The sequence below is a fragment of the Lynx rufus genome, unplaced genomic scaffold (genome assembly GCF_022079265.1).
Source record: "Lynx rufus isolate CCGP_SWC_20201006 ecotype Redwood Valley unplaced genomic scaffold, mLynRuf1.p SCAF_8, whole genome shotgun sequence".
NCBI lineage: Eukaryota > Metazoa > Chordata > Mammalia > Carnivora > Felidae > Lynx > Lynx rufus.
The window spans coordinates 67860085-67887870 of record NW_025814896.1 but is presented as its reverse complement, the minus strand read 5'-3'; the positions used below and the strand labels follow the sequence as shown (position 1 = coordinate 67887870).

Sequence of the window (27786 nt, the reverse complement as noted above, 5' to 3'; positions counted from 1 at the left end):
GAATCTCCTCATGTTACATTTTTTGATTTTAATTTTTTATTTTATATATACTATAGTTCTTCAAGCCCTAAATCTAAGATACTATTTGCAAAATAATTTATTAATTATTAAGATTTATTTTTAATCCATTATATTACCTAGGAATTCTCATTAGGAAATAAAGAAAAGCACCAAAATATACTCAGATCAAAATAAAATATGATAGTCAATTCTTGATATCCCAAAGCAAATGTATTCTGATTTTTTTCCTTGCACCCCCCCCCCAGCTGATCATTGAATATTTCTTTTCCTAGCATATTTCCTAGATTTATTCAACAGCATAGTAAGATTATAACAAGATCAACATAAAATATTTTAGCAGTTTACAAACACTAATTACTTTCTAAATCTCAAGAGTTTCTCATTTTAAAAAAAGGAAAACCCAAAAAGGGTAATGAGGAAAATCAATTTTGCTATTAAAAGCTTTTACTCTACTAGAGTGAGAAGGGGAACCATGCCATCTGTTAACTGGGAAGAAGATGAAACCAACACTTGAGCAATTGTACAGAGAAACCCTGATGAAGACTTGCAGTCAGTCCTATGCTTAAAACAAGCGTCTGGCCTACAGATAAAGTTGTTTCTCACCATTTTCACTCTTCTAGTCTAGCTTCCTACTTAAAATCAGTCTCATTATAAACACTTTAAACATGTGAATTCATAAGGCATGTGGCAAATGAATATCATTTTTAAGTTATATTTAATTAAATGCATAATTTCTAATTCTCTTTTTACATGGCCTTAAATACATTTGGAAAGTTTATTATTATTGACTTGCCTTCTTTCTTCCAACCAGTAACTTAATGTCATCAGTAAATCTAACACTCTTGCAAATGTCAAAAGAGCAATCAAAGAGTAGGCCCCATCTTTCTCATCCAATCACTTTAAAGTAACAATATAAAAAAATACTTGATTTGAGCTAAGACAACAACCTTAGCAAAGGGAAATGAAAACAAATCTACCACAGAGATATGCCATAGCATAGAATACAAAATGTTTGTGATTTTATTAGCATGTCCTGGCAATGACCTCAATTTTTCACTGTAACTTAAACTTTGTCTCTGATGAAGATAAATACATAAAAAAAGGTTTGATTCCATTTCCTTTTCCTTTCCTCACCTCCAATGTCCTTGGGAGTAAACTACTGCCATTAATTAATAGTAATAAAATAACTTTTCTCAATGTTGTAAGTCATACCATTATATTTCCTGGATTTATTCAACAGTATAATAAGACTATAATAAGCTCAATATAAAATATTTTAGCGGCTTACAGATACTAATTATTTCCTAAATCCTAAGAGTTCTTCATTTTTAAAAAAGGAAAACAATTTTATTCCTGTTCATTTATCACATTGGGAGCAAAAATTAAGTGTAACATTTATTGAGCACATACTATTTGAGCACATGTAACAAATAACAAACACTAGAATTTTAACGACATTCCATTAACTCAAAATACCTGATAACATTGGTAACCCTCAGGTAAGAAAAAAATTAGACATATAAAAGGAAGGAACTCACAATCCTTCCTATTAAATAATAAAACCTTCATTTTGAATAAGATTCTCTATTATAAATACTGTCCATCCCATAAAATCCAATACTGAGATTAAAAGGTAGATTAAAATACCAAATGTACTGCAAAAAAGATGTGTGTTTGATTATAATGCTACATGATGTCATGTATCCAGGACAACTGAAGCATTATGGTCTCTCAGGGATAAAACTGCCTCTTGGTCATAGATTTAGGTGACACAGCATGTGATCCATTGTCTCTACACAAAAAATGTGTGCAGCTGCATTTTCCAGTCAAGAAAGAGCAGGAAGGGGGGAGGGGGGGGGTTGGATACAGAATACAAAAGGGTCAAAGATTTGTCTCATAGGGAAACTGTTTTTCAAATAGGGGTAAAAAAATAAAATTGAGTGGAGGAAAAGACCTTCCTCCAACTCATGCAGAAAGGAGAAAACACTAAAATCTGGGGGAACAAATTCTGTTGTAACCTTCCACTGAATCCACTCTTCTTCCCTAACTTGCCCAGGTACACAGTGTAACCCATGGTTTAAATACAATTTCTATCTAAATAATTTTATGCTATTTGTACTCAGTATATAAAATTGTCCTACACATTGTTGCAGTACTTGTCTCTTAAAGTGTCTGTTGTTCATCAGTTTCTTGGGGAAGTTAAAATGAAGCAATTGCTTTATAAGAAAAAAAAACACACACAACACATTTGCTTCTAACCAATAAACAAACCTGGTATTTTCCATATAAAGAACAAACGTTTTTCTTTAAAAAATGAATGCTAGTACCTAACCCTACCTTTCACACACAGAAATGCTGATCCAAAAATCAGTACCACAAAAGATCTAAATTCAGTGAAAATTGTTTTCTCTGATAAGGAAAATGGCTGGTTCTCGTAAACATTTTTTTAAAAAGTTGATAACGTGGGGCGCCTGGGTGGCTCAGTCGGTTGAGCATCCCGCTTTGGCTCAGGTCATGATTTCACAGGTTCCTAGGTTTGAAGCCCCGTGTTGGGCTCTGTGCTGACAGCTCAGAGCCTGGAGCCGGCTTTGGATTCTGTGTCTCCCTCTCTCTCTGCCCCTCCCTCACTCACATTATCCCTCTCAAAAATAAATAAAATGTAAAAAAAAAAGTTGATAACAAAATGACATGAAAAACTTCTATTACTATCTAAAACATACCACTAATTTAATTTACATGTTACTGAATATGATAGGGAAATTTAAAAATGCAGTACTAGCTCTTAGAATAAATCTAGCTTAAAAAACCCATCTTTTCTCAACCTTTGGTACTACAATCAATGTGGTGTCCAAGGAAAATATGTTAAAGGCTGGAAAACACTAACAACACATAAATAAAAAAATAAAAGTAATCATTAAAGGAGGGAAATATCCTTGCCATATAGAATTAGAAGTAATATCACCTATGTTACAAACTATATAGTGACCAGTTAGCCAAACAGCACTTTGGTTCTTTGACAGTCCTGTACTGACAGCACTGAAAAAGTAACGTTGACAGGAACAAAGTTACAGAAACCTGAAAGTCAACAGATTTAATGTCCTAAAGGACCAGGGTAAATTTGGTTGGCATTTGAATACAAACAGCAGGGGCGCCTGGGTGGCGCAGTCGGTTAAGTGTCCGACTTCAGCCAGGTCACGATCTCGCGGTCCGTGAGTTCGAGCCCCGCGTCGGGCTCTGGGCTGATGGCTCGGAGCCTGGAGCCTGTTTCCGATTCTGTGTCTCCCTCTCTCTCTGCCCCTCGCCTGTTCATGCTCTGTCTCTCTCTGTCCCAAAAATAAGTAAACGTTGAAAAAAAAAAAATTTGAATACAAACAGCAAATATACTGTCATCGAAATTTACTTATGTAGAAATGATTTTCAATGCCTCAGTCATGCAATAAATCTACTACAGCCAATTAAATGGTTCCACTGAAAATAAGCATTTTTTAAAAGTACATCCATGATCAGAAATAAATTTAATACAGGCAGAAAATATCTTACCTTACTAATAGCCCCTTACGTCAAATTTGGAAAGCAAAACTTAGGACTCTATACCTAATAAATTTAATATACTGATTTGAAAAAATTTTTTAATGTTTTATTTTTGAGAGAGAAAGAAAGCGAGGGAGGGGCTGAGAGAGAGAGAGAGAGAGGGAGGCACAGAATCCAAAGCAGGCTCCAGGCTCTGAGTTGCCAGCACAGAGCCTGACGCGGGGCTTGAACCCACAAACGTGATATCATGACCTGAGCTGAAGTTGGACGCTCAACTGACTGAGCCACCCAGGTGCCCCTAATATACTGATTTGATAGGTCATTCTAAAAACAACACAATGGCACAAAAACAGACACACAGACCAATGGAATAGAATAGAAACCCCAGAACTAGACCCACAAACATATGGCCAACTCATCTTTGACAAAGCAGGAAAGAACATCCAATGGAAAAAAGACAGCCTCTTTAACAAATGGTGCTGGGAGAACTGGACAGCAACATGCAGAAGGTTGAAACTAGACCACTTTCTCACACCATTTACAAAAATAAACTCAAAATGGATAAAGGACCTAAATGTGAGACAGGAAACCATCAGAACCTTAGAGGAGAAAGCAGGAAAAGACCTCTCTGACCTCAGCCGTAGCAATCTCTTACTCGACACATCCCCAAAGGCAAGGGAATTAAAAGCAAAAGTGAATTACTGGGACCTTATGAAGATAAAAAGCTTCTGCACAGCAAAGGAAACAACCAACAAAACTAAAAGACAACCAACGGAATGGGAAAAGATATTTGCAAATGACATATCGGACAAAGGGCTAGTATCTAAAATCTATAAAGAGCTCACCAAACTCCACACCCGAAAAACAAATAACCCAGTGAAGAAATGGGCAGAAAACATGAATAGACACTTCTCTAAAGAAGACATCCAGATGGCCAACAGGCACATGAAAAGATGTTCAGCGTCGCTCCTTATCAGGGAAATACAAATCAAAACCACACTCAGGTATCACCTCACGCCAGTCAGAGTGGCCAAAATGAACAAATCAGGAGACTATAGATGCTGGAGAGGATGTGGAGAAACGGGAACCCTCTTGCACTGTTGGTGGGAATGCAAATTGGTGCAGCCGCTCTGGAAAGCAGTGTGGAGGTTCCTCAGAAAATTAAAAATAGACCTACCCTATGACCCAGCAATAGCACTGCTAGGAATCTACCCAAGGGATACAGGAGTACTGATGCATAGGGGCACTTGTACCCCAATGTTCATAGCAGCACTCTCAACAATAGCCAAATTATGGAAAGAGCCTAAATGTCCATCAACTGATGAATGGATAAAGAAATTGTGGTTTATATACACAATGGAATACTACGTGGCAATGAGAAAAAATGAAATATGGCCTTTTGTAGCAACGTGGATGGAACTGGAGAGTGTGATGCTAAGTGAAATAAGCCATACAGAGAAAGACAGATACCATATGGTTTCACTCTTATGTGGATCCTGAGAAACTCAACAGGAACCCATGGGGGAGGGGAAGGGAGAAAAAAAAAAAGACGTTAGAGTGGGAGAGAGCCAAAGCATAAGAGACTGTTAAAAACTGAGAACAAACTGAGGGTTGATGGGGGGTGGGAGGGAGGGGCGGGTGGGTGATGGGTAGTGAGGAGGGCACCTTTTGGGATGAGCACTGGGTGTTGTATGGAAACCAATTTGTCAATAAACTTCATAAAAAAAAAAAAATAAAAAAAATAAAAACAACACAAAAGTATGATTAATTAAAAGTAAGTACAGTTTTTTTTTTTTAATGTTTATTTATTTTTGAGAGAGAGAGAGAGAGAAAGAGCATGAGCAGGGGAGGGGCAGAGAGAGAGGGAGACACAGAATCTGAAGCAGGCTCCAGCGCTGCAAGTGCTGATGCTCAGAGCCTGACTCGGGGCTCGAACTGTGAGATCATGACCTGAGCTGAAGTCTGACTCAATCAACTGAGCCACTCAGGGGCCCCTAGAGGTAAGTACATTTTAAGTAAGACTCAACTAACCCTCTGGGGCACCTGGATGGCACCTGGGCTCACTGCTGTCAGTGCAGAGCCTGCTTGGGATCTTTTGTCCCTCCTCTCTACCCCTCCCCTGCTTGTACTCTCTCAAAAATAAATTTAAAAAAGGTTAACAAAAGACTCAACTAACCCTCTATGTGTAGTTACTGAAATAAAATATATTTATGCTAAAAATTATTAAAGATATCTTGGGCCACCTGGGTGGCTCAGTCATTAAGCGTCCGACTTCGGCTCAGGTCATGATCTTGCGGTCTGTGAGTTCGAGCCCCGTGTCGGGCTCTGTGCTGACAGCTCAGAGCCTGAAGCCTGCTTCAGATTCTGTGTCTCCCTCTCTCTCTGACCCTCCCCTGTTCATGCTCTGTCTCTCCCTGTCTCAAAAATAAATAAAACGTCAAAAAAAAATTAAAAAAAAAAGATATCTATGTTATTAAATAGACTATCTCCAGGACATTTTAGAAAGTAACACTTAACCTAATAAACATTCAAGTTCCTAAATAAGCTTACATGGAATATAACCTAAATTCTTAATAGCCAAATCAACTGTAGCTATACATAGCTAAGAAGTCCAGATGTCACTACTAGTAGATAGGATCAGCCACTGAATGGATGTTAGTTCCATTTGATAATACAGAGAATATTGACAGCAAAGTGGCTGCTTTTCTTCCTGGAGGCAGATCAGTGTTTGTGGTGGTGTGTGTGTGTGTGTTTGTTTTGACCTGTTGCATTTGGCTTGTGAGATATTCAAATAGAATGGTCATTTGGGATATATGTGATCTGAAGTTCAGAAGAGAGATCTGGTCTGGGGATAGATTTTGGAGAAATAGTTAAATCTGAAATCTGCCCATCTTTCTCCACCTTCATAGTCACGACAGTAGTGCGGAGCAATATTTCATTTCTCATCTAGGTTACTATAACAGTAATCTATATGAATGGTACCCCTCATAACTGTGTTCTGCACAAACATATGCAGTGGCTCTGACAATATGTTTTTATTTTATTTTTGTTTTATTTTAGAAAGAGAGAGCTCGAGTGAGGGAGAGGGGCAAAGGGAGAGAGAGAATCTCCAGCAGGTTCCATGCCCAATGCAGAGCCCTACACGGGTGGGGCTCAATCCCACAATCATGACTTGAGTCAAAATCAAGAGTCAGACACTCAATTGATTGAGCCACCCAGGCATCCAGACAATATCCTTATAATTAGTCTCCCTGCATCTATGCCTGATCCTCTCTCAATCTGCTCTCTACAATACAGAGTAATCTTATAAAATGCAAATCTGACAAGGTCTCTTTCTTGCTTTAGCCATCAATGGGGCTCTTAAATCCAAATGCAAAGTCCTTTACATGGTATATAAGATCTGGCATGACAGCCCCTATCTAACTTCTTTGACCACATCTTTAGCCACTCTTTCCCTGGTTCTCCCCACTTTAGATGTCTAAATAGGCCATGCTTTCTCCTCCCTCAGCGCCTTTACAAACGTTACTTCCTTTGCCTGATATACTCTTCATTTCACCTAGCCCTGGCTGCTATTTATCATTCACAGTTCAGCTTTAAAATCTTAAGGGAGGGGCGCCTGGGTGGTTCAGGCAATCTGAGCATTCTAGCCTCAGACTCTTGATTTTGGCTCAGGTCATGATCTCACAGTTGGGAGATGGAGTTCCATGTTGGGCTCCGTGCTGGGCATGCAGCATGCTTGGGATTCTCTTCCCCTCCCAGCCCCCCCACCCCCACTGCATACATGCTCTCATCAAATAAAATAAAATGAAATGAAATGAAATGAAATGAAATGAAATGAAATGAAATGAAATAAAATAAAATAAAATAAAATAAAATAAAATAAAATCATAAGGGAAACCTTCTCCACATCCCAAACTAGAGGGGGCCTTAAGTTCTGTCTTTCCATAATATCCTATACTTTTTGATAACATTTATCTTGAGATGGCTTAATACATATCTTTCCTAACTGACTGAAAGCTGCATAATGGCAGAGCTGGTTGTCTGGTTTGTTTAATGCTCAAATATTTGTTGTCTGTCAGATCTGGGTTCTAGCTCTGCAACCACTTAACTTGGACATCTATAAAATGAGACGGTTGGATTTTTGTTCTATACTAATCTAAATGTTATTAAAAATGGAAATTCAAGTATTAATAGCTTTCCTGTAGATACATACATGGTAAGACCTATATATATATATATATATCCTACCCATATGTATACTTCCTATGTGTGTTTGTATAAATCACGTACACATGATTTATGTAAATGAGAGCTAATACTTTCTTATATGAAAACATTTACTGAATGTTTATGATACCAGGAATTGTTTTAAACTTCACAACAACTCTACCAGGCAGATTAGTGTCCATTTTATATAATACGGAAACATATAAAGAGAGATAAAAGGTATGTCCATAATCACAAACTCTGAAGGGAGTATAGCTCCAGAGCTCATACTCTTCACTACTTCACTAGCTGCCACCCTGCCCAGACTGCTCCATTAACTACAAAAGATTTTTAAAAAAGTACAAACTGTCATCAATATATCTGACTCAATATCTGTACCCTCAAGCTTATTCTTCTCTCCTGGAAGTTAGTCCAAACTAGACTATTCCTGCCCAAATACTTTCTGTGCATTTCTCTATTTTGATTATTGCTTCAGCTATTCTAACACCTGGATTGTCTAGCTTCCCTAACACCATTCAGCCAAAACCCTAATGACAATTCCTCCATGTAATTACCACCTGAACTACTTTTAAAGATGTTTATCTCTCCTATGTTCCAACTGCATTTATTCCTCCTTTTTTTACTATGGTTATTTCTGTCAGTAGCTCAAAGCAAACAACAGAAATGAAACCACTTTATAAACACTAAAGTTCTATACCTTATAAAGGACTTAAGGCTAAAACAAACAAACAAGCCCAAAAAGAATAGAAAACAATGGGCACAACAACCCTAAGTAATTTAAGCAAGTATAACCTGGCTGTCACTTGCTGCCAACCACATTAGACATGCAAAGCCCAAATTATATCATATTATTCATTTTTTTCAACTAAACAAAGGAGATATTTTTATCAAACTATATGGAACAAAAATTTGAAAGGTGAAATATGATATTCATTAAAAAATATTTACTGAGCAATCGACATTCAAGCACAGAAAACAATGCGAGATACCATGTTTTCCATTCTGCTTGGCCAGCCTTTCACTTAAATTTTAGTTCTCCACGTAGGAAGTATTTGCAAAACAGTATCAGAAAACTTTTTAAGCATTAATTATTTTAATTCCATCTGAACAACATGCTATTTTGAGGTAGTAAATGAAGGAAGTCTATAGTAAAACTATTTATATGAAGCACTGCTAACAGAAAAGTTTACAAAAACAAATAGAGATAATGAGTTTATTAACAGTAATGATACACCATTAGTAAACTTCCATTGTAACTAAAAAATTCACCTCACCTAATCCCACTCCTTGGGGAAAGTTGGTTCCTAATCTCTGTGTTTCCACAGTACTCTTGAATCTATGTCTAGAAGGGTATGTCTCACACTGTAATTATTTACTTACACACATCTGATTCCTAATGTACATTAAGCATTTGCTAATTATTAAATGAGTATCTTCAGCTTGCACAAATTATTTAAATCTTTTTGTTCTTCTAAACATCAAGGAATATCCCATTAAGCTTTCTGATTATTTCATATTTCTGAATTACTATCTTTATATAAAGGAACATCAACAAGTAAGTTCTCAAAACTAACCATTTTTTTCTCCATAACGTAAGAACGCCCTAGGTACAAATAATGTAGGTTAGCTTTTAAATATTGGAAAGAGCTAAAGCATTAAGTGTCAAAGCACTAACACTTGTGTATTTGCAACAGAAAGATAGTCTCAAGACCCTTTCACAATTTCCCAAAGGATCTTTAAGAGACTTTTAAATGCTCTCTCAACTAAGAAGAAATAATCAGGGCAAAACAACAGGTTCAGAGTGCTATGACACGTAAAATCAGTGGACAGCATCATGTGGCAACAATTTTAGAAGTTAAGTTTTTTGCCAAAATTTTAGGGGGGGAAAATATATAACCACTCCCCAAATTACAATTATCAGGAAGAGGATTATGGAAAATGGCAGCTGTGGTGGCAGCAAATTTTTAAGTCCTTCTGAATTTTTACATAAAACACAGAGCAACTAGAGAGCAAACCCAAAAACCATGGGTAATTTTTAGAAGAAAACTATTTGATAGTCTCACCACAAACCCTATAATACAAAAGACTGAAACAAACCACCAACAGCCCCAACCTTCTTTCCCCCCACTCTGCTCCCAATCTGTTTTCTACTGGTGTCTAAGTGAAAGAAAGCAGAGGGAAGCAATGAAGTGTCTGAGGAACTTGAGAACAGAAGCACAAAATAGCCAAAAGGTATTCAGTGGCAAGCACTGAGAGACAATTTGTGAGAAGCTAAAATTACTCTAGCATTGAGTAGGTGCAAGTGGTTCACAGTAAGGCCTACAGGCCTACAGCAGTCTAGTCCCCTTAGGTTATTTGAAACTGACACTTGGGGCTGTCTTCCGAGACAGACCTTACCCTTAAGAGAAAGTCCTGGGAATGAAAACAAAATTGAGCAGGTTAAGGACAAACAAGATAAAGAAAAGAGAAGGTCCAAATAGAAGTGTCAGAGCAGAACAGAGCCAGGAAATCTCAGAAAGCCGTCTACCATTCTTTTTAACGATGCACAAAAACAATAAAAGAGAACTCTGAAGTTAGAAGAACTAAGCCTCCTCCTAAAACTTCAAGAAAACTATTTTCATATAAAGAAACAAGTCAAAGTATTGAGGTTGGATATCATACAAAGTTACAATAAGAAAAAAGAAACAGGAAAACAGTTAAACTCAGAAGCAAGGGAGAGGGGGGAAATGGGAGTTGTTCAATGGATATAAAGTTTCCATTACGCAAGATGAGTAAGTCCTAGAGGTCTGTTGTACAACATAGTGCCTCCAGTTAACAATATTGTATTGTACACTTAAAAATTTTTTAACAGGGCAGATCTCATGTTAAGTGTACTTACCATACCACACACAAAAAGTAATAAATAAAAGAAAAAAGGGAATAAAATAACATCCTACAGACAATGAAAGCATGCCAGAGATGCTCACAGAAGAGATAAAAATGAGCTTCTATTTCAAAATGAACTTAAAAAATTATGTAAGACAGGAAAGAAAAAATATATATCAAAATTTAAAAAGCTCAGGAAAAAATGACAAAATTCAGGAAAGAATCCAAAATAAAAGGGAAAAATCATTTCAGGAATGAAGACTTAAGTTCAAGAAATATAAGAAAAAAACATAAAAGATAAAGTCTTAAGAAAAACAGAAGGTGAAAAGAAAACAAAAAAAATCAAAAAGAAGGAAGGGTGCATGCAAGCTTAAGTATAGTGTCTAGGGAAACATAGTAATAAAACAAAAAAGAAATTCAATTAAGCAGTTTCCAAAAAAATCAGGTTATTAGTTATTTTTTGAAGGAAAGGAGTTATGTTTGGGAAAAGGCATACATGGAAGGGCTTCTAAGGTAGCTGGCAAAATTCTCTCCCTTTACCTGGAAGATGGTTACATGGGTGTCGGTCTCCTAATTCACTAAATTACACATTTGTTTTCTCTTCTACATTTTACTTTACAGTAAAAAAGGATAAAAAAAGGAATTTAGGAAAATCAAAAACCACAGATACTAATTTAAAACTACTTCTACATATCAATGGAAAACAGTAACAAAAAGCTTTTGGAATAATCTTCAAACCAACGTAATAGAATTATGCAGCAAACCGAGAGACCAATTTTCCCACAATATTTCGCCCTTATATTTGGCAAACAGGATGATGAATTAAAAGTCTACTATCTTAAGGGCACCTGGGTGGCCCAATCCATTAAGCATCCGACTCTTGATTTCAGCTGAGGGCATCCGACTCTTGATTTCAGCTGAGGTGATGATCTCATGATTTGTGCAATAGAACCTTGTCTCTGGCTCTGCACTGACAGCACCAGAGCCTGTTTAAGGTTCTTTATCTCCCTCACTCTCTGCCCCTCCCCCTGCTCCTGCCTTCTCTCTGTCTCCCTCTCTCTCAAAACAAATAAACGTTAGAAAAATATAAAACTCTATCTTATTATAAAGTACCTACCTGTTCTGTTTCTCGCATACTTTAAAACGTATTTGACACTTACTGATTCTTAGAATAAACTGCAATATTTAAAATGCATAAAAGATTTTTTTCAGTAGAGATACTCTAAAACTGCCAAGAAAATTCATCTTTGTGACAAATATGGTAGTCTTCAAAATAAATATAATTAAATTCAACAAGCACTTATCCAGCACATATTTTCTATGAGGTATTTACACTTTAGACTGAAGAGATAATTAACAACTATAATAGAAAGCTATATATAGTAAATGCTTTGAGAAAGGTACAAGGTACTGCAGGTTCGGAAGAAAAAAAGGGCATTTCACCTGCCCTATTGCATTAAAATTCTAACCACACCCTTCTCATATTCCTTCAATCTGTATTCTCCAGTATGGCAGAATGATCTTTCAAACACCAAAATCCCCCTTTAAAAACTCTTTACAAAGTACAGTACAGTACATAGGCAATTTAAATGCCTTACAAGGACAAGGTAGACAACAAGTGGGTGAAGCTGGTTTGATGTAAGACAACAAAGAATGATGGAACCTACCAGCAAGAAGGAAGCTACTCACAAGCTTTAGGCAATTACCACCATGTAGGAACATGAAACCAATGTTGCTATAATGTTCAATTTTTTCAAGAGATGACAGAACTCTAGTCATTTCATGTGAAATGTACCAATATTTAAATGTTGGCAAATAATTCAAAATGTAAAAAAACCAAACCAAACCAAACCAAAAAAAACCCACAAGCCAAACAAAAAAACAGCTGTAGGTAAAGTTTGCCAACTCTGCCTTCAGAAATGTGCCTGATATTAATATTCCAGTAGCTGGCTCCTGAGTGTCCTCAGAACTGAAAAAAGACTGTCTTCCTAATTCAAAGCAAAGGGAACAACTTTCTCTCTTATAACGTTTTTCTCTTAAAATTTTCGGACCTGCTACCATTAGTACGCCAGCAAAAGCCAGCAGTTGACAAAACACAAGAAAAAATAGAAAAGTAACATTTATTTGATAGTCACCTCAAAGTTGCTTAACCAATTTTTGGTTGTTATTGTTTTTATGAACAGTTATGTTCATGGTCACCATTTTACACTACATACACGTTATATGGTCAAATTTTCTATTGCTAAAACTGTTTCTAGATTATATGATACAATCAAATGTATCCATGTATTTTTTGTTCTTTAACAAAAGAACACCATGAGACTCCAGAAAACCGTTGGCCTAGTAAGCTCCCTGAACAATCTGGCTCCTGTGTGCCACTGCTTCACACCACTTCAAGTTTCCTGAATATACTATGCTCTTTCACTCCTTTCGGTCTTTAGATGTATTTAAGGCTCTCTACCCCATTTGTCAGAACTGCTCAGAGTCAGCAAAGCCTTAGTAGTAGTAGTCAGAAGAGACTTCCTTGAATTACTTTTTTTCCCATCCTGCTTGCTTAGCATCCTATATAGAACCTTATTATAGAACTTACTTGCTATTTACGACATTTTTGTAGAGATCCATGATACACATATATAACTGAAACAAAGTGAAATCATACTTTTACACTTAACCACACATAACACACTGAAATTTTCTATTCAATTTTTTATTTAAAAAAATATTTTTAATGTTTATTTATTTTTGAGAGAAAGACAGACAGAGCGTGAGTGGGGGAGGAGCAGAGAGAGAGAGAGAAATCCAAAGCAGGCTCCAGGCTCTGAGCTGTCAGCTCAGAGCCCGTTGTGGGGCTTGAACCCACAAGCTGTAAGATCATGACCTGAGCAGAAGTCGGATGCTCAACTTACCGAGCCACCCAGGTACCTCTTCTATTCAATCTTTTAAAAGAAATGCTGATTACAATTTACCACATAGGTTCTATCATCCACTTAAGAAATACTGCACTAGAATATAAATCCTTGCAAGCAGCACTCAATATATTCATTTTCATGCTGTAGTACAGACCGCTTAGTAAGCAAATATTTAAATAAAAGAATAAATATAGCAGTACCCTGTACTAGAAGAGTCAAAGAGCAAGGCAGACCCATCAGCCAACAAACTTCTATATATACAACCTCTGACAAATGACTTAACCTCCTTGAATCCCAAGGAGTTAACACCATTTACTTAACTCATTACAACAATAAAGTAGTAGCACTGCTGCCACAGATTAGGCATTCTATAAATGAGGCATCAAATGAGGGAAGATGGTCTGGAAATATCAGTTTCTTCTCCCTACCATGTATTTTTCCCTACTCCTTCCAGGAGACAAATCAAGATTCAAGTGTCTCATCCTGGCAAATACCCATTTCTTAAAGACTTTAGGTCACAGTACAAAGAGTATGCATTTTGAAAATTTTAACGACTTGGTTTCAAATACCCAGCACTGCATTTACATAACTGCTCATTATCTTTCTCTATCAATAAGAATAAAATACTTCCTGTAGGGTTAAGAGGAATTAATATATACTATATTATACTCTATATATCATATAACTACATGTCCAGTATAATACCATGCCAGAATATAGTAGGTGATCAATAAAAGATAGTGATTATTGCTAGGACTACTACTGAATGTTGTTCAATCAGCATACAACAGGTAGCATTTAAACTGAACTTTTTTTTAAAAAAAAATTTTTTTTTCAACGTTTATTTATTTTTGGGACAGAGAGAGACAGAGCATGAACAGGGGAGGGGCAGAGAGAGAGGGAGACACAGAATTGGAAGCAGGCTCCAGGCTCTGAGCCATCAGCCCAGAGCCCGACGCGGGGCTCGAACTCACGGACCGCGAGATCGTGACCTGGCTGAAGTCGGACGCTTAACCGACTGCGCCACCCAGGTGCCCCTAAACTGAACTTTTAAGGATGGAGGAGCTGGACAAAGGCGTGGGACAAACAACAGGAACAGCAAAATCTTAACTTACAAGAAATCTCTTCTTTTTTTGTTATTTCCTCTTTTAAGATAAAGAAACCATCAGGATGTAAGTTTATCAATTTCCTCAATTCTCTACCTCTAAGGTTATGAATAAAACTCAAAAGTACTATGTTAACTCTCTCAAAATTCTAACTTAAGGGGCGCCTGGGTGGCTCAATTGGTTAAGCCTCTGACTTCAGCTCAGGTCATGATCTCGTGGTTCGTAAGTTCAAGCCCCACATCAGGCTCTCTGCTCTCAGCACAGAGCCTGCTTCAAATCCTGTCTCCCTCTCTCTCTGCTCCTCTCCCATTCTCTCTCTAAAAAACAAAAATAAACATGAAAAAAATTCTAACTTAAATATTAAATTATGCTCAGTGGGCTGTAAAATATAGTGTGAAAGGTATAAATGTATTAAATACATTTTAGAAAAAAATTCAGTTAAGGGTTCAAAGTAAGAGCACTTTGTAGTTAACCTAGTTAGCTAGAAAAAATTAACTGAAATGTTCATTCAAGAAGACTTTAAACAAAAATTGTATTCTCCAATAAAATTGACACTGTTTTATTAATAATATTCTCAATAACATTCCCAATGTTACAATGGCATCACTCTTCTACTAAGTATACAGTGTCTTCCCTCCAACAAAGTTCATCATCACTTTCAAAACGTTAATGTTTATTTTCTTCAACTGCATTTTCTTTTCCATAAATAAATAATTATAGCCTTTCACAAAGAGAAAAGCACAGGGTCTGTTCTTTTTTCCCAGTATGTTTTCCCCAATATATCTTTCAGACCACTTCTAAGTGGCAAAAGCACCAAATAACTATTAAAGTACAATCAAGAAGCCAAGAATTTTCTGGGGCGCCTGGGTGGCTCAGTGGGTTAAGCACCCAATTGTTGATTTCAGCTCAGGCCATGATCTTTCAGTTTGTGAGTTCCAGCCTTGTCTTCAGCTCTGCTCAGACAGTGCAGAGCCTGCTTGGGATTCTCTCTCTCTGCCCCTCCCCCCGTGTATGCTTCAAATCAATATTTAATTGATTTCTTTAAATAAATATTTAAAGAAAAAAAAAGCCAAGAATTTTCTTATACAACCTGTAGACTTTATAGGATCTGAGGATAATTAATGGTAATTAAACTATCCTGGTAATTTAACAGGAATACATCTATTTGGGGAGAATCAAAGTAATTTTTTGTTACCTGTGTTGGTACAAAAGGCAGTTAACCTTTATGATAATAAGCATATCTTCTACATGACTACTTAAGTAAAGAGATTTATTTAGCCTTTTAGGCCATAGTAATATTATGTTTATAACCTTCAGTGAAACCAAGATCTATGTGAGGGGATAAATTCCATTTTACATTTATAACAGGCAGATTCTAGGAAAGTAGAATTCTCTTGCTCACCACTATATTCTTAGCACATAAATACAGTAGATGCTCAATAAATATCTATCCAACTTTAAATATTTATAGAAAAGCAAATTAGGTTGAGGGAAATAAAAAAATATATGAATCAAAATTAGGTTAAGGCTTTGAGCATGGGATATGCTTTGCAACTTGCTTTCAAAGAGTAGAGTATGGAAGGAAAGGGGGTGGAAACCTGGCAAACAAAGCCCTCAAAGAGTGATCAAGATTATCATCAATTTTATCATATTGTTATTATGTGCCCTTAGAGTAATGTGATGAGAATGGCACTTCACCTCTGTTGTCTTCCTCCCTAAAACCTATATGACTCCAGTCTAATCATCAAGAATCATTTATCCCCTCACATATTAGGCAAATCTCAACCGAGGGACATGCTCTAATATCTCTGACTAGTACTCCCGAAAACTGTCACAGTCATCAAAAACAAGAAAAGTTTGAGAATTTGCAATTCTGGAATAGAAAAAGAACACTAGGGAAAAACTAGTGAAATCTGAAGAAAGTGCATAGTTATTAGAAATGTAGCAATTTCGTTTCCTTAGTTATATAAGCAGTTCACAATAATGAAAACTGAGTGAGGTATACTCTGTGTACTACCTTGCAACTTTTCTGTAAATGTAAAACTATTCTAAAATAAAAAGGTTACTTAAATGAAAACAGAGTAAGGAAAATAAGGAATACAAGAATCAAAATCCCTTGGAAACAAATCATGATAAACCTTCTTTTCGTCCCTCTATGTTTGGTAGTAAGACAAAGATAGTATTCTCCTATAGTGGAAATAAAGTTATTAATAAACAATACTGTAGGCATTGTACAAGTCTATAGTATTAATTATGAAGTTACATATGATCAAAGCAAATCCCTTTGAATTTTAGTTTCCCAAAGTATCATTCTTCATCTTCAACATTTCATTAACTCTGTGACAAAAATTCATAACATTTGCTGTCACTTCTATATTGAAGTGATTATCCCACATCTTTAATCTTTAGTCACTAAAGGTCATATTCCCCTTGCTTTCTCCCACGCATCTTACACTCAACTAAACTCACCATCTTCTTGATGATGCTTCCCTTCCAAACTTCCCTCTCAAAGTTATTAATTTTTTTTCAGTAGATCTCTCTCCTTCCTATGCCTCCCATTCCCGCAGTTAATAATTACTATTAACACTGCTGTCAAATGAACCTTCCTCAAATAAGGATTTTATTATATTCCTAGGTTCAAATGTCATCTCTTTTTTTTGTACTAAACCATATTTAAATTCAGAAGTGATACCTTTAAGGCCATCCATAATTGGTTATGTTTTTGTACCCTTCACTTGTAAAGATCTTTCCGTCCATCTTTCTACCTCATTCCATAAGTCTTGCCTTTCCTTTATTCAGAAAATAATTCAATCCTCACAAAGCATATCACATATACACAGGAAAATAAGACTCTTCTGGGTGGTCAAAGACTTTATAATTTTCTTAGGGTGATAAAACCTAAAAAGATGAGGGGTGCCTGGGTGGCTCAGTCAGTTAAGTGACTGACTTCGGCTCAGGTCATGATCTCATGGTCTGTGAGTTCGAGCTCCGCGTCAGGCTATGCGCTGACAGCTCAGAGCCTGGAGCCTGCTTCAGATTTTGTGCCCCCGCTCTCTCTCTGCCCCTCTCCGGCTCATGCTCTGCCTTGTTCTGTCTCTCAAAAATAAATAAATGTGAAAAAAAAATTAAAAAAAAAAACACTTAAAAAAATGACTAAAAAAGAACATTGGAGGGACACCTGGGTGGCTCAGCTCAGGATCTCACAATCTCACATTTTGTAAAATCAAGCCATGCATCACACTCTGCGCACACAGTGGAGAGCCTACCTGGGATTCTCTCTCTTTTCCTCTCTCTCTCTCTCAAAATAAATAAATAAACATTAAAAAAAAAAGAACATAGGAATCTTATTCAAAGCTGTATCCTTAGTTCCTATAACATGAAAAGGGCTCAAAAAGTGTTTTTTTAAATTTTTTCTTAATGTTTATTTATTTTTGAGACAGAGAGAGACAGAGCATGAATGGGGGAGGGTCAGAGAAAGAGGGAGACACAGAATCTGAAACAGGACCAGGCTCTGAGCTGTCAGCACAGTGCCCGGCACAGGGCTTGAACTCAGGGACTGCGAGATCATGACCTGAGTCGAAGTCAGACGCTTAACTGACTGAGCCACCCAGGCGCCCCCCTAAAAAGTATTTATTAAGTGAAAACAAGGCAGCATAGAATGCTACAGCCAAAAGAATTACATGCTATTCAAAAAGGTAAAGAATTTTCAGTTGGGGAGGTGAAGGCAGGTCTAAAATTCTATGATTCTAAGGCTCTCAGGGCAGTCGAGACTCAAGCCTGAGTATTTCTTCAGCAGTTAAGAAGATGTGTGCAGGTATATTTCCAACAGAAAAATGCTACACCAGCAAAGATACGTAAAATTGTTATACCACATTGAAGTAGTGAATAAAGAACAGTTCCTGAAGGTTAGTGGAAGATAAGATGGGATTAAACAAGGACCAAAGTTTGAAAAGTCCTGAGAAGAAATTTGGTATTCATACTTGACCTAAGGGTAATACAATTCATGCTTGACATGAGAGTGATACAATTTTCAGAAAGATTAACCCAATGGGAGTAACATGTTAAACTTTAGAAATCAAGAGCCTTATTTCTTGAAGAAGCCTCCCCTAACTACTTAAACCCTCTAGGTTCCTTCTCCTTTTAAGCCTTATACCACTTGCCTGCAGTATACAATTTAACTCCTAATTACATCTTCTCACACAGTAAATTCTTAAATTTTCACTGGTGTTAATCTAGTCTCTTCAATCAAAGAATAAGGATCAAATCAAAGATCTCCATTTCTTCCTAAGAAATCAGCAAAGCATTAGGCCCTTAAAACTTTATTTTTGGAGGACTTTTTGCATTTATGTAAAACCTACTTACTAAAAAGACAACAATCTAAAAGCGACACACACACACACACACACACACACACACACACACACACACACACACACAGTGATAGCTAAGCAATAAGCTACCACAAGAACAAGTCCTGTTTGGATGGCACTTCTTAAAGTTTCATTCGATAGATCCCATAACTAATAATGTCGTTATCTTACAGCATATGTTTTCAGTACTTCCTGTTTTATATAGGCATTTCATCACCACATTTACTTTTCTTTCTCAACTAAGCATTGCTCTCAGTGGTCAGCACATAATAGTCATTTCTCAATCTCATTATCTTTTTGGCACTGAAGCCTTTCCAATCTTTTTATCTATTAACTTCATTGATTGAGAACCACTGTTATGGCATAATTAAATTCTAATAAATAGTGCTGCTATAACTTCTCTACATAATTCTTTTACACATTTTAAATGCTTCCTGTTTAGCAATATTCAAGTAAAACTGATTCAAATAAAAACATATGTTACAGGAATAATTCAAATCCACCAAAGCATTCACAAAATGATGTTAGTATCCATGGATTACACTTAAATTCTAAAATTTTCCAAATTCTACAAAAATTTGGATTTTTAAATGTTCAACCTTTTGACCCTTTACTTTCATATAGTCTCAAAATTAAATTTCACTCCTTAAAATAAAATCTGTTCATGTTAACATTCACATTAAGCGTTCATACTTTTCCAAAAAGAGCTTAAGAAAGTACACATACGAGTACTTATTTCATCCCTAAACAAGTATTTTCACTCATAATTTATCTATATCCTTTCAGGTCACATTTTCATATAAAAAGAAAAAAATAAGACTTTCTAAAACTCAAAAAGAAATACTCCAGAATGTGATTATTTCTGATTGCTTTAGAACCTCTCACTAATGGTTCTTAAATACAAACGATGTTTTTCCAGAGTTGGGAAACTCCATAATGTACTATTCTATTCCCCACCACTCCTTCATTGGTACCTAACACTGCTGAGATTTTACAGATGAATCATCAAACAGCAGAGGAAGGCAAAAACGTCAATATATACCCTACAAGGAAACAGAGATAAGTCTTACAATTCGGATGGAAGAGATAGACGAGATAGACGTGAACAGTTCAGCTTTTTCCACTTCCTCATCTCAGAAAACACAAAAACAAATGTGGATGCAAGGCTACAGCACGATTACAAAGCCCCTGCCTACCAGTGAAGCCACAGACCTAGTGGCGCTAGGGCACTCTATTACAGTCAGCCGGCCACGTGGCTGTCACAATCAGAAGGAAGACAGGAGAAACAGCACAAACTAACCTGGAAATAAATAACCGCCCTCCGCCTTGGAGTTGGGGTAGAAGAAAGACCGTGCCGTTTTTTTGCACGCTAAGACTTTTTTCCTGTAAGGTGAAAACGGAGTACAGGGGCTGCTTTTAAGGAGACTTTAAAGCAGAAATCAGGTCCAAGAAGACCCCGAGAGTGGTACCCCATTGAATTCGCTACTCTCACTCCCGCGAGCTAAGGTGGAAACAGGAATTCTGCAAAGGGGTAAAAGGGGCGGAGTTGAGTAAGAGTGGAGGATGAAGGACTACTCAGAGGGGCCTCCTTCCCCTGACTGCCCCCGTCCTCCGGGGTTTTCAGACTCGCCGCTGCTTTGGTGGGGCGAACCGAGAAGGCTGAAGAGCCTCGCACAGGCCCTCAGTACCTCTCACCCACCCCACCCCCCTCCCCGACAAAAGATACAAGGACAGAGATAACCACGGGCCCGAGAGAAGCAGCCAAAAGGAAGTGTCCATATTGCAGCGCTGAAAACCCTAGAACTCCCACCCTACCAAGACAGCCTCCTCGAGAGGCCCCCAGGGCGCCCGCTGGAGGAGGGGCCAGAGAGTGCCGGGGTCGGCCACCCCTACATCCGGGACCCGCCCCTGTCCCCCAAACGCCCGGCAATCCTGGGGCTTGAAGTTCACTCCAGGCAGCGTCAGGCGCCTCCCTGGGCACTACTTGGCTGGGCCCAGCCAGTCCGTCTGGGGCCGGACCAGGACTCCACGCCCGGCACGTCTCGTTCCACTTCGAGGCGGGGGAGGGGGCGCCGCACACACTCCCGAGGGGCTTGGGGCACTTCCTCTAACAGCAGATGCGCCCTGAGTTGAGCCCTAAGCGTGCCCGGGGCCACCTCCGAACCTGCCCGGAGAGCCGGCACCCCTCGCAGCGGTTTCCACCAGACGACACCCGTTCCCAGGCGGTCATTACCTCTCACGAAAAACTCCTAACTCGACCCTCCTAACACGACCCCCATGGAGCCGCGCTCCCCTCAGTTCGACACCCCCCGGGAACCCACACAGGACTCAAGCCGCGCGCAGGGGAGAACCCCGTGCCGGCGCCAATTCCTCACAGGACAAAAATGTCCGGGCGCGTCACGGGACAGCCGCCTCCGCGCCCCACGCCGGGAGCCGGCCGCACGCGCTGCCTCCGCGCCCGGGAGCTGTGCCGCGGGCCGGGGCGGGGAGCGCGGACGCCCGGCAGCGCCCGCCCAGGAGGGCGCTACTCCGCGGGAACTCACCGTCTGCTCTGCAGCCGCAGCGGGGAGGCAAGGAACGGGCAGGGGAAGACACAATATGGCAGAGCACCACAGCTGCTCCCGGCGGCTTCCAGCAGCCGCCTCCGGGAAGACGCGGCAAAGAGCAGGCAGCGGCAGCTGCGGTGGCGGCCGCGGCAGCACCACATCCCCCTCCCGTTCGCTTCCTCCCCCTCCCTGCACCCTCCCCCGCTGCCATGGCAACGCGGCGCCAAGGAGATTAGCCCCGCCCTTCCCTCCGGTCCCCGCCTCTTGCGGCCACCTCCGGAGGGGGCTCGGCCCGCCTCCCGGTATCTCCTCCCACCTCCTACCTAAGGGCGGGCCCCGGACCTCGCAGGCCGTGCTGAACTGCGGGTGGGAAGGAAGGGAGATGCAGTGTCCGGAAGGGCGGGGTTCGCACGGAAGGCAGGGCGGAGACGTGGTGGGCCAGTGCCGGTTTCGGGCTGAGGAGGGGCTGGGAAGGCGGGAAAAATGGAAAGGCCTCGCCTGTCCCGGCAGGACCTATAGGAGTGTGGCGGAGCGCGGCGCGGCCGCTGAGTGGCCAAGAAGGCGCGGGGGCGGGGCCAGGGTGGCCTTCCCGGCTGGTCGGCTGGAGAAGCCTGTGCTGGGACTGCAGCGACGACCCCCAACAGCCCGAGCTACTGTGGGTTTCCCCAAGAGCTTTCCGCCATGGGTCGGGCTTTGAAAGCGCTGTAGGAAGCGGTAAAGCATTGATATGAACTTAAAGTGATATCACACTCACTTCACTGAAATTTTAAGTGGAAACTGAGCTCAGCGTGTTTGTGGTGAAAAAAAGGACTTTGGAATCAGATCCAAAATTTAATAAGCATCGCATTTCCTGAGCCCTCATTAAGTGCTAGGGACTGAGGTAAGTTCTTTACATGCATTGTCATAACCATAATGCTAAGATACTGTTGCCAAGTAAAATATACAGGAGTGCCCAAAGTCAGAATTTCAGGTAAATGTAGAATAATTTTTTAATAAAAGAATGTTCCATTTGGGAACTTCCTGATTTTTGTTTTGTTTTTTGCTAAATTTACAAACCCTGTCCTAACTCTTAGAAATTCCCACTTTACAGAGAAGGAAGCCAAGGCTTAGAAAAATAATCTGACAGAAATAAGAGGCAGAACTAAGGCTCCATTTTACTAAAATTATGATCCTGATCACTAAATTTCTAAATATCTTTATCCACATCTTTAAAAAGTAGAGTAGTGATACCTATATCACAAATGTGCTGAACAGATTAAAAGTAAACGTGTGTGAAAGAGACCTGCGCAGGGACTGATGCATACAAGGTTCATTTTTTTTTCCCCGAACAATGAATGTTAACTGGATATTCGCTGTGTGCGGGCTGTGAGTCAAGTGAGCTGAGCATGAAACAAGCTGCCTACTGACAATAAAGCAAGTCAAGCTCCGGGGATGACAGAGACACAGAATTAATTATAGGCATCATTCCGCAGATGAAAATACTGTGTCTATATGATTTGTCCAAAATCCTCTGCTAGTTCCATTTGTTTCTCATTACACTGTCTGAAAGGCCTCATAACTGCACTTAGATTAAGTGGCCACAAGCCAAATGTACTATATGCTTTATAGAAGCAAGAGTTGCTTCATTTTCTCCCTTCAGAGCGATCACTGTTGCCCCCTCATGTGGACAAATTGAAGGAAGTTCCTGGAGGAAGAATGCAGTAGAACGGGAACAAAGAAGGAAGGGAAGATTAAGAGGAGGTGGCTTCTGGAAAGCCATAGTCTCCTCATACCTTTGTCTTGTTTTATATCTGCTGACCATGGTGATCACTAATATAATATGGGTCTTCATCTCCCTACAGATTATTGTAATAGTATCTTATTTGATATATTGAACTTTAGTTTCTAGTTTTCCTTCTCATCTATTTTAAACTCAGGTGACCAAACAGTCCTCCTCAACTCTAGAAGAATCACAGAATTTGAGAGTTGGCATTAATACATACTTTCAAGACATGTCATCTAGGAGCCCAGTTTATCATAGATACAAAAGCAAATCCAGAACAGCTATGTAACTTGTATAAGGTCAAATAATGAAAATACTGCATTGGCATCCACTAACATCTCTCTACTGGTCCTGTCTATGACTGATTCAGTAGACAGGCTGGGCACATTTAAGTAATCTCTGCAGGTAAGGCTCAGGTCTCTTAGGAAGTCTATCACACTTAGTTCAGAGTCCAGGGATACTTGCATACTTAAAGGCTATTTTAGAGGACTTTGAACACCTCTCAAGAAAAAGCTGTGATTAAAACTAATGATGATTCAGAGTGAGTAGCTTTACCCAGGAGTTTACAAGAGTAAAAAGGCTGTGAAACCAGAGCTTAACTCTTTAGGAAAAAGAGGATCCTGGCATTTAAGATCTCCTGTGAAGTTTGTATTGTTCATTCTCCAAAATACTTAAAAAAAATTTTTTTTTTAGTTTGTTTATTTTGAGAGAGAGAAAGAGAGAACCAGTGGGGGAGGGGCAAAGAGAGAAGGGGACAGAAGATCAAAAGAGAGCTCTGTGCAGACAGCAGAGAGCCCAATGCAGGTCTCAAACTCACAGACCATGAGATCATGACCTAAGCCAAAGTCAGACAGTCAACCAACTGGGCCACCCAGGCACCCCTCTCCAAAATACTTTTGTACTTTAAACTTTACTGGAAGACAAATACATTAGAAAACATATTGTTTGAAATGCCCTCATATTTAGACAGAAAAGTGATAGGAACTCAAATATACACATTTACATTTTAAATGTATTTATTATTGTATTACATATATTTAACAAAGACTCTTTGATCATGACTTGATGATTCTAAAAATAACCAGTTTGCCAATAAAGAATGTAGACTTCAAGACCCTTGAAGTCAGTGCCCATATCTTTTTCATTCTTATAGTCTAATTGCTTAGAACAGTTTTGGGACCGAGGTGATGGCCAATAATATTTGTTAATGGGGCACCCAGGTGGCTCAGTCAGTTGAGTGCCTGACTCTTGATCTTGGCTCAGGTCATGTGAGATCAAGTTTGTGAGATCAAGCCCTACATCGGGCTTTGTGCTGACAGCATGGAACCTGCTTGGGATTCTGTCTCTCCCTCTCTCTCTGCCCCTCCCCTGCTTGCTTACTCTCATTCTCTTCCTCTCCAAGTAAATAAATATTTAAAAAATAATAATAATGTAGGGGCCCCTGGGTGGTCAGTTGGTTGGGTGTCCAACTTCAGCTCAGGTCATGATCTCATAGCCCATGAGTTGGAGCCCCACATTGGCCTTTGTCTGACAGCTCAGAGCCTGGAGCCTGCTTTGGATTCTTGTGTCTCCTTCTCTCTCTGCCCCTCCCCCACTCATGCTCTGTCTCTCTCTCTCTCTCTCTCTCTCTCTCTCTCTCTCTCTCCCCCCTTCAAAAATAAATAAATATTAAAAAAGTTAAAAAAAATAATGTTTGTTGATAAAAGAAGTAACTTTTCTCAAATCACAAGATACCGGGACTAAGATACAACAGCCCTATAAGTACTGGTCTGTTACTTGGGGCTAAAAAGATGGAACTGCAGATGACAGTCTAGTTTTGTTTTGTTTTTTCCTTTGAGGATCTTTTTCAACGTACCTCTAAGAACAACTAGATATATTTAATAGTACCTACATTTCTGTAAGTCCTGGTATTGGCAATAATTTGGACCAATCCTTCTACTAACAACACTGGAAGAACTTAACAAAATATTAAAATTATCAGCTCAAAGGTATTAGAGAGCTAACAAGATAGAAATTACCAACCCAAGATCTGAGGGTTGCTGAGAGTATGAATAGGAATGGGGGATAGTGATTAGAGTTCAGAATGTTCAAAGGGGGAAGGAGGATGACTTGGTTGAACTTGCTTTAGACAGGGAATCCAAATGGCTACATCCTAGATGTAAAGGGTCATCATCTCCATTTCAAATCATCTCAACCCTAAGATTGGATTAGGGTAGTTCCTTTAAGTCAATGCCCCCAAAACCCTTGGCAGAAGCAAACTGAAATTTTCTTTGGAGTAAAGTAATATTATTCTATGCCTCAAATCATTTGTATAATTTTGCAAAAACTATGTCTAGTACACAATCAAAAATAATCAGTCACACAAAGAAATAAGAAAAACAACAGAAACAACAAATAACAAAAAATGGAACTAAAGGGGTTCAGAGAGTGAAATTATCAGACACAGATTTAAAAATAACAATGCTTTCAGGGAGCCTAGGTGGCTCAGTCAGTTAAGCATCTGACTTCGGCTCAGGTCATGATCTCGCCGTGGGTTCGAGCCCCGCATCCTGCTCTGTGCTGACAGCTCACAGCCTGGAGCCTGCTTTAGATTCTGTGTCTCCCTCTCTGCCCCTCCTCTGCTTGAGCTCTGTCTCTCTGTCTCTCAAAAATAAAATAAAAATAAAATAAAATAAAGTAAAATAAATAAAAATAATGATTTCTATGTATAAGTAAATAGAACAAGATTAAAATTTAGACAGATAACTAGAAACTTGAAAATAAGGATCAGATGAAAATTTTAGAACCAAAAAATTCACTAACTGAAAATAAGGACTATTGGCTATAACAGCCATAACTGAAAATAAGGACTGATGGCTATAACAGCATATTAGACACAGATAAAGATAGAATTTGTGAACTAGATGATAAGTGAGAAGAAATTATGCAAAATGAGTCAGAAGAAAAAGGGTGGAAAATATAGAACACAGGGAAGGCACATAGAAGATACAATGATAAAGTTTAATATGCACATAGATGGAATTTCAGAATGAAAGGAAAGACAGTATTGGGCAGAAATAATATGTGAATTAATGAACCCCTGGAGGATTCATGTATATATACATATATATATTTCTAATCCATACAGTTGACACATCAATACGTCATGAAAAAATTGCTAAAACCCAAAGACGAAGAGAAAAATATTAAGAATAACTAGAGAAAACAAGAGTTGATCTTTAAAGAAACAATAATCAGACTTACAACTGACTTTATAAAGAATAGTTTGAAGCCAAAAAATGATGGCTCAATAACTTAAAAAATTTTTTTTGTTAACGTTTATTTATATTGAAAAACAGAGAGAGACGGAGCATGAGCATGGGAGGGGCAGAGAGGAGGGGAGACATAGAATCCCAAGCAGGCTCCAGGCTCTGAGCTGTTAGCACAGAGCCCGATGCCAGACTTGAACTCAGAAACCACGAGATCAATACCTGAGCTGAAGTCAGATGCTTAACTGACTGAGCCACCCAGGCGCCCCATGGCTCAATAACTTTAAAAGATTAAAAGCAAATATTTTAAGAATGAAGGTGAAATTAATACGTTTTTAGTCGCTGGGGCACCTGGGTGGCTCAGTTGGTTAAGTGTCTGACTTCGGCTCAGGTCATGATCTAGCGGTTTGTGAGTTTGAGCCCCGCATTGGGCTCTGTGCTGACAGCTCAGAGCCTGGAGCCTGCTTAGGATTCTGTGTCACTCCATCTCTCGGCCCCTCCCCTGCTCACGCTCTGTGTCTCTCAATAATAAATAAATGTTAAAAAAAATTTTTTTTAAAAAAGAAATTTTCAAACAAACAAAATAGAGTATTTGTCACCAGCAGATTCACACTGGCATTCTTTGAGCAGAAGGAAAATGATCCCAGTTGTAATAAGGTTAGAGATACATGAGGAAATTAAGATCAATTAAAATGACAAATTTGTGGGTAATGAGGTGCCTGGGTGGCTCAGTTGGTTAGGTGTCTCAGTTGGTTAGGTGGTTAGGTGTCTTAATCTCAGCTGAGGTCTTGAACTCAGGGTCATGAGTTCAAGCCCCATGTTGGGCTGCACTGAGTGTGAAGCATACTTAAGAAAAAAAGATAAATAATGTGGGTAAATCTAAATGAATGTTGACATTGATTATATAGTCCAATAATAGTAATGTCTTTTGTATTTAAAAATGCATGATAGGGGCGCCTGGGTGGCGCAGTCGGTTTAGCGTCCGACTTCAGCCAGGTGACTATCTCGCGGTCCTGAGTTCGAGCTCCGCGTCAGGCTCTGGGCTGATGGCTCAGAGCCTGGAGCCTGTTTCCGATTCTGTGTCTCCCTCTCTCTCTGCCCCTCCCCCATTCATGCTCTGTCTCTCTCTGTCCCAAAAATAAATAAACGTTAAAAATGTATGATAATGGTGTATATGTTAGGAGAAGGTAAATGGAATCAC

General features: G+C 39.0%; 1 protein-coding gene across 2 annotated transcripts in view; it reads right to left on the bottom strand.

Moving 5' to 3' along the window:
* The window catches only part of FOXN2 (forkhead box N2), a 68736-nt gene extending 47030 nt beyond the window's left edge, over positions 1-21706 (bottom strand). The window contains exon 1 of one of the 2 annotated variants that reach the window (XM_047069507.1): positions 21573-21706. The gene's annotated coding sequence lies outside the window, so the exon portion shown is untranslated. Of the gene's footprint in view, positions 1-20099; positions 20236-21572 lie in introns of those variants that run through there. The other variant, XM_047069508.1, reaches the window with a different exon arrangement.
* Between the last annotated feature and the right edge of the window lie 6080 nt (positions 21707-27786).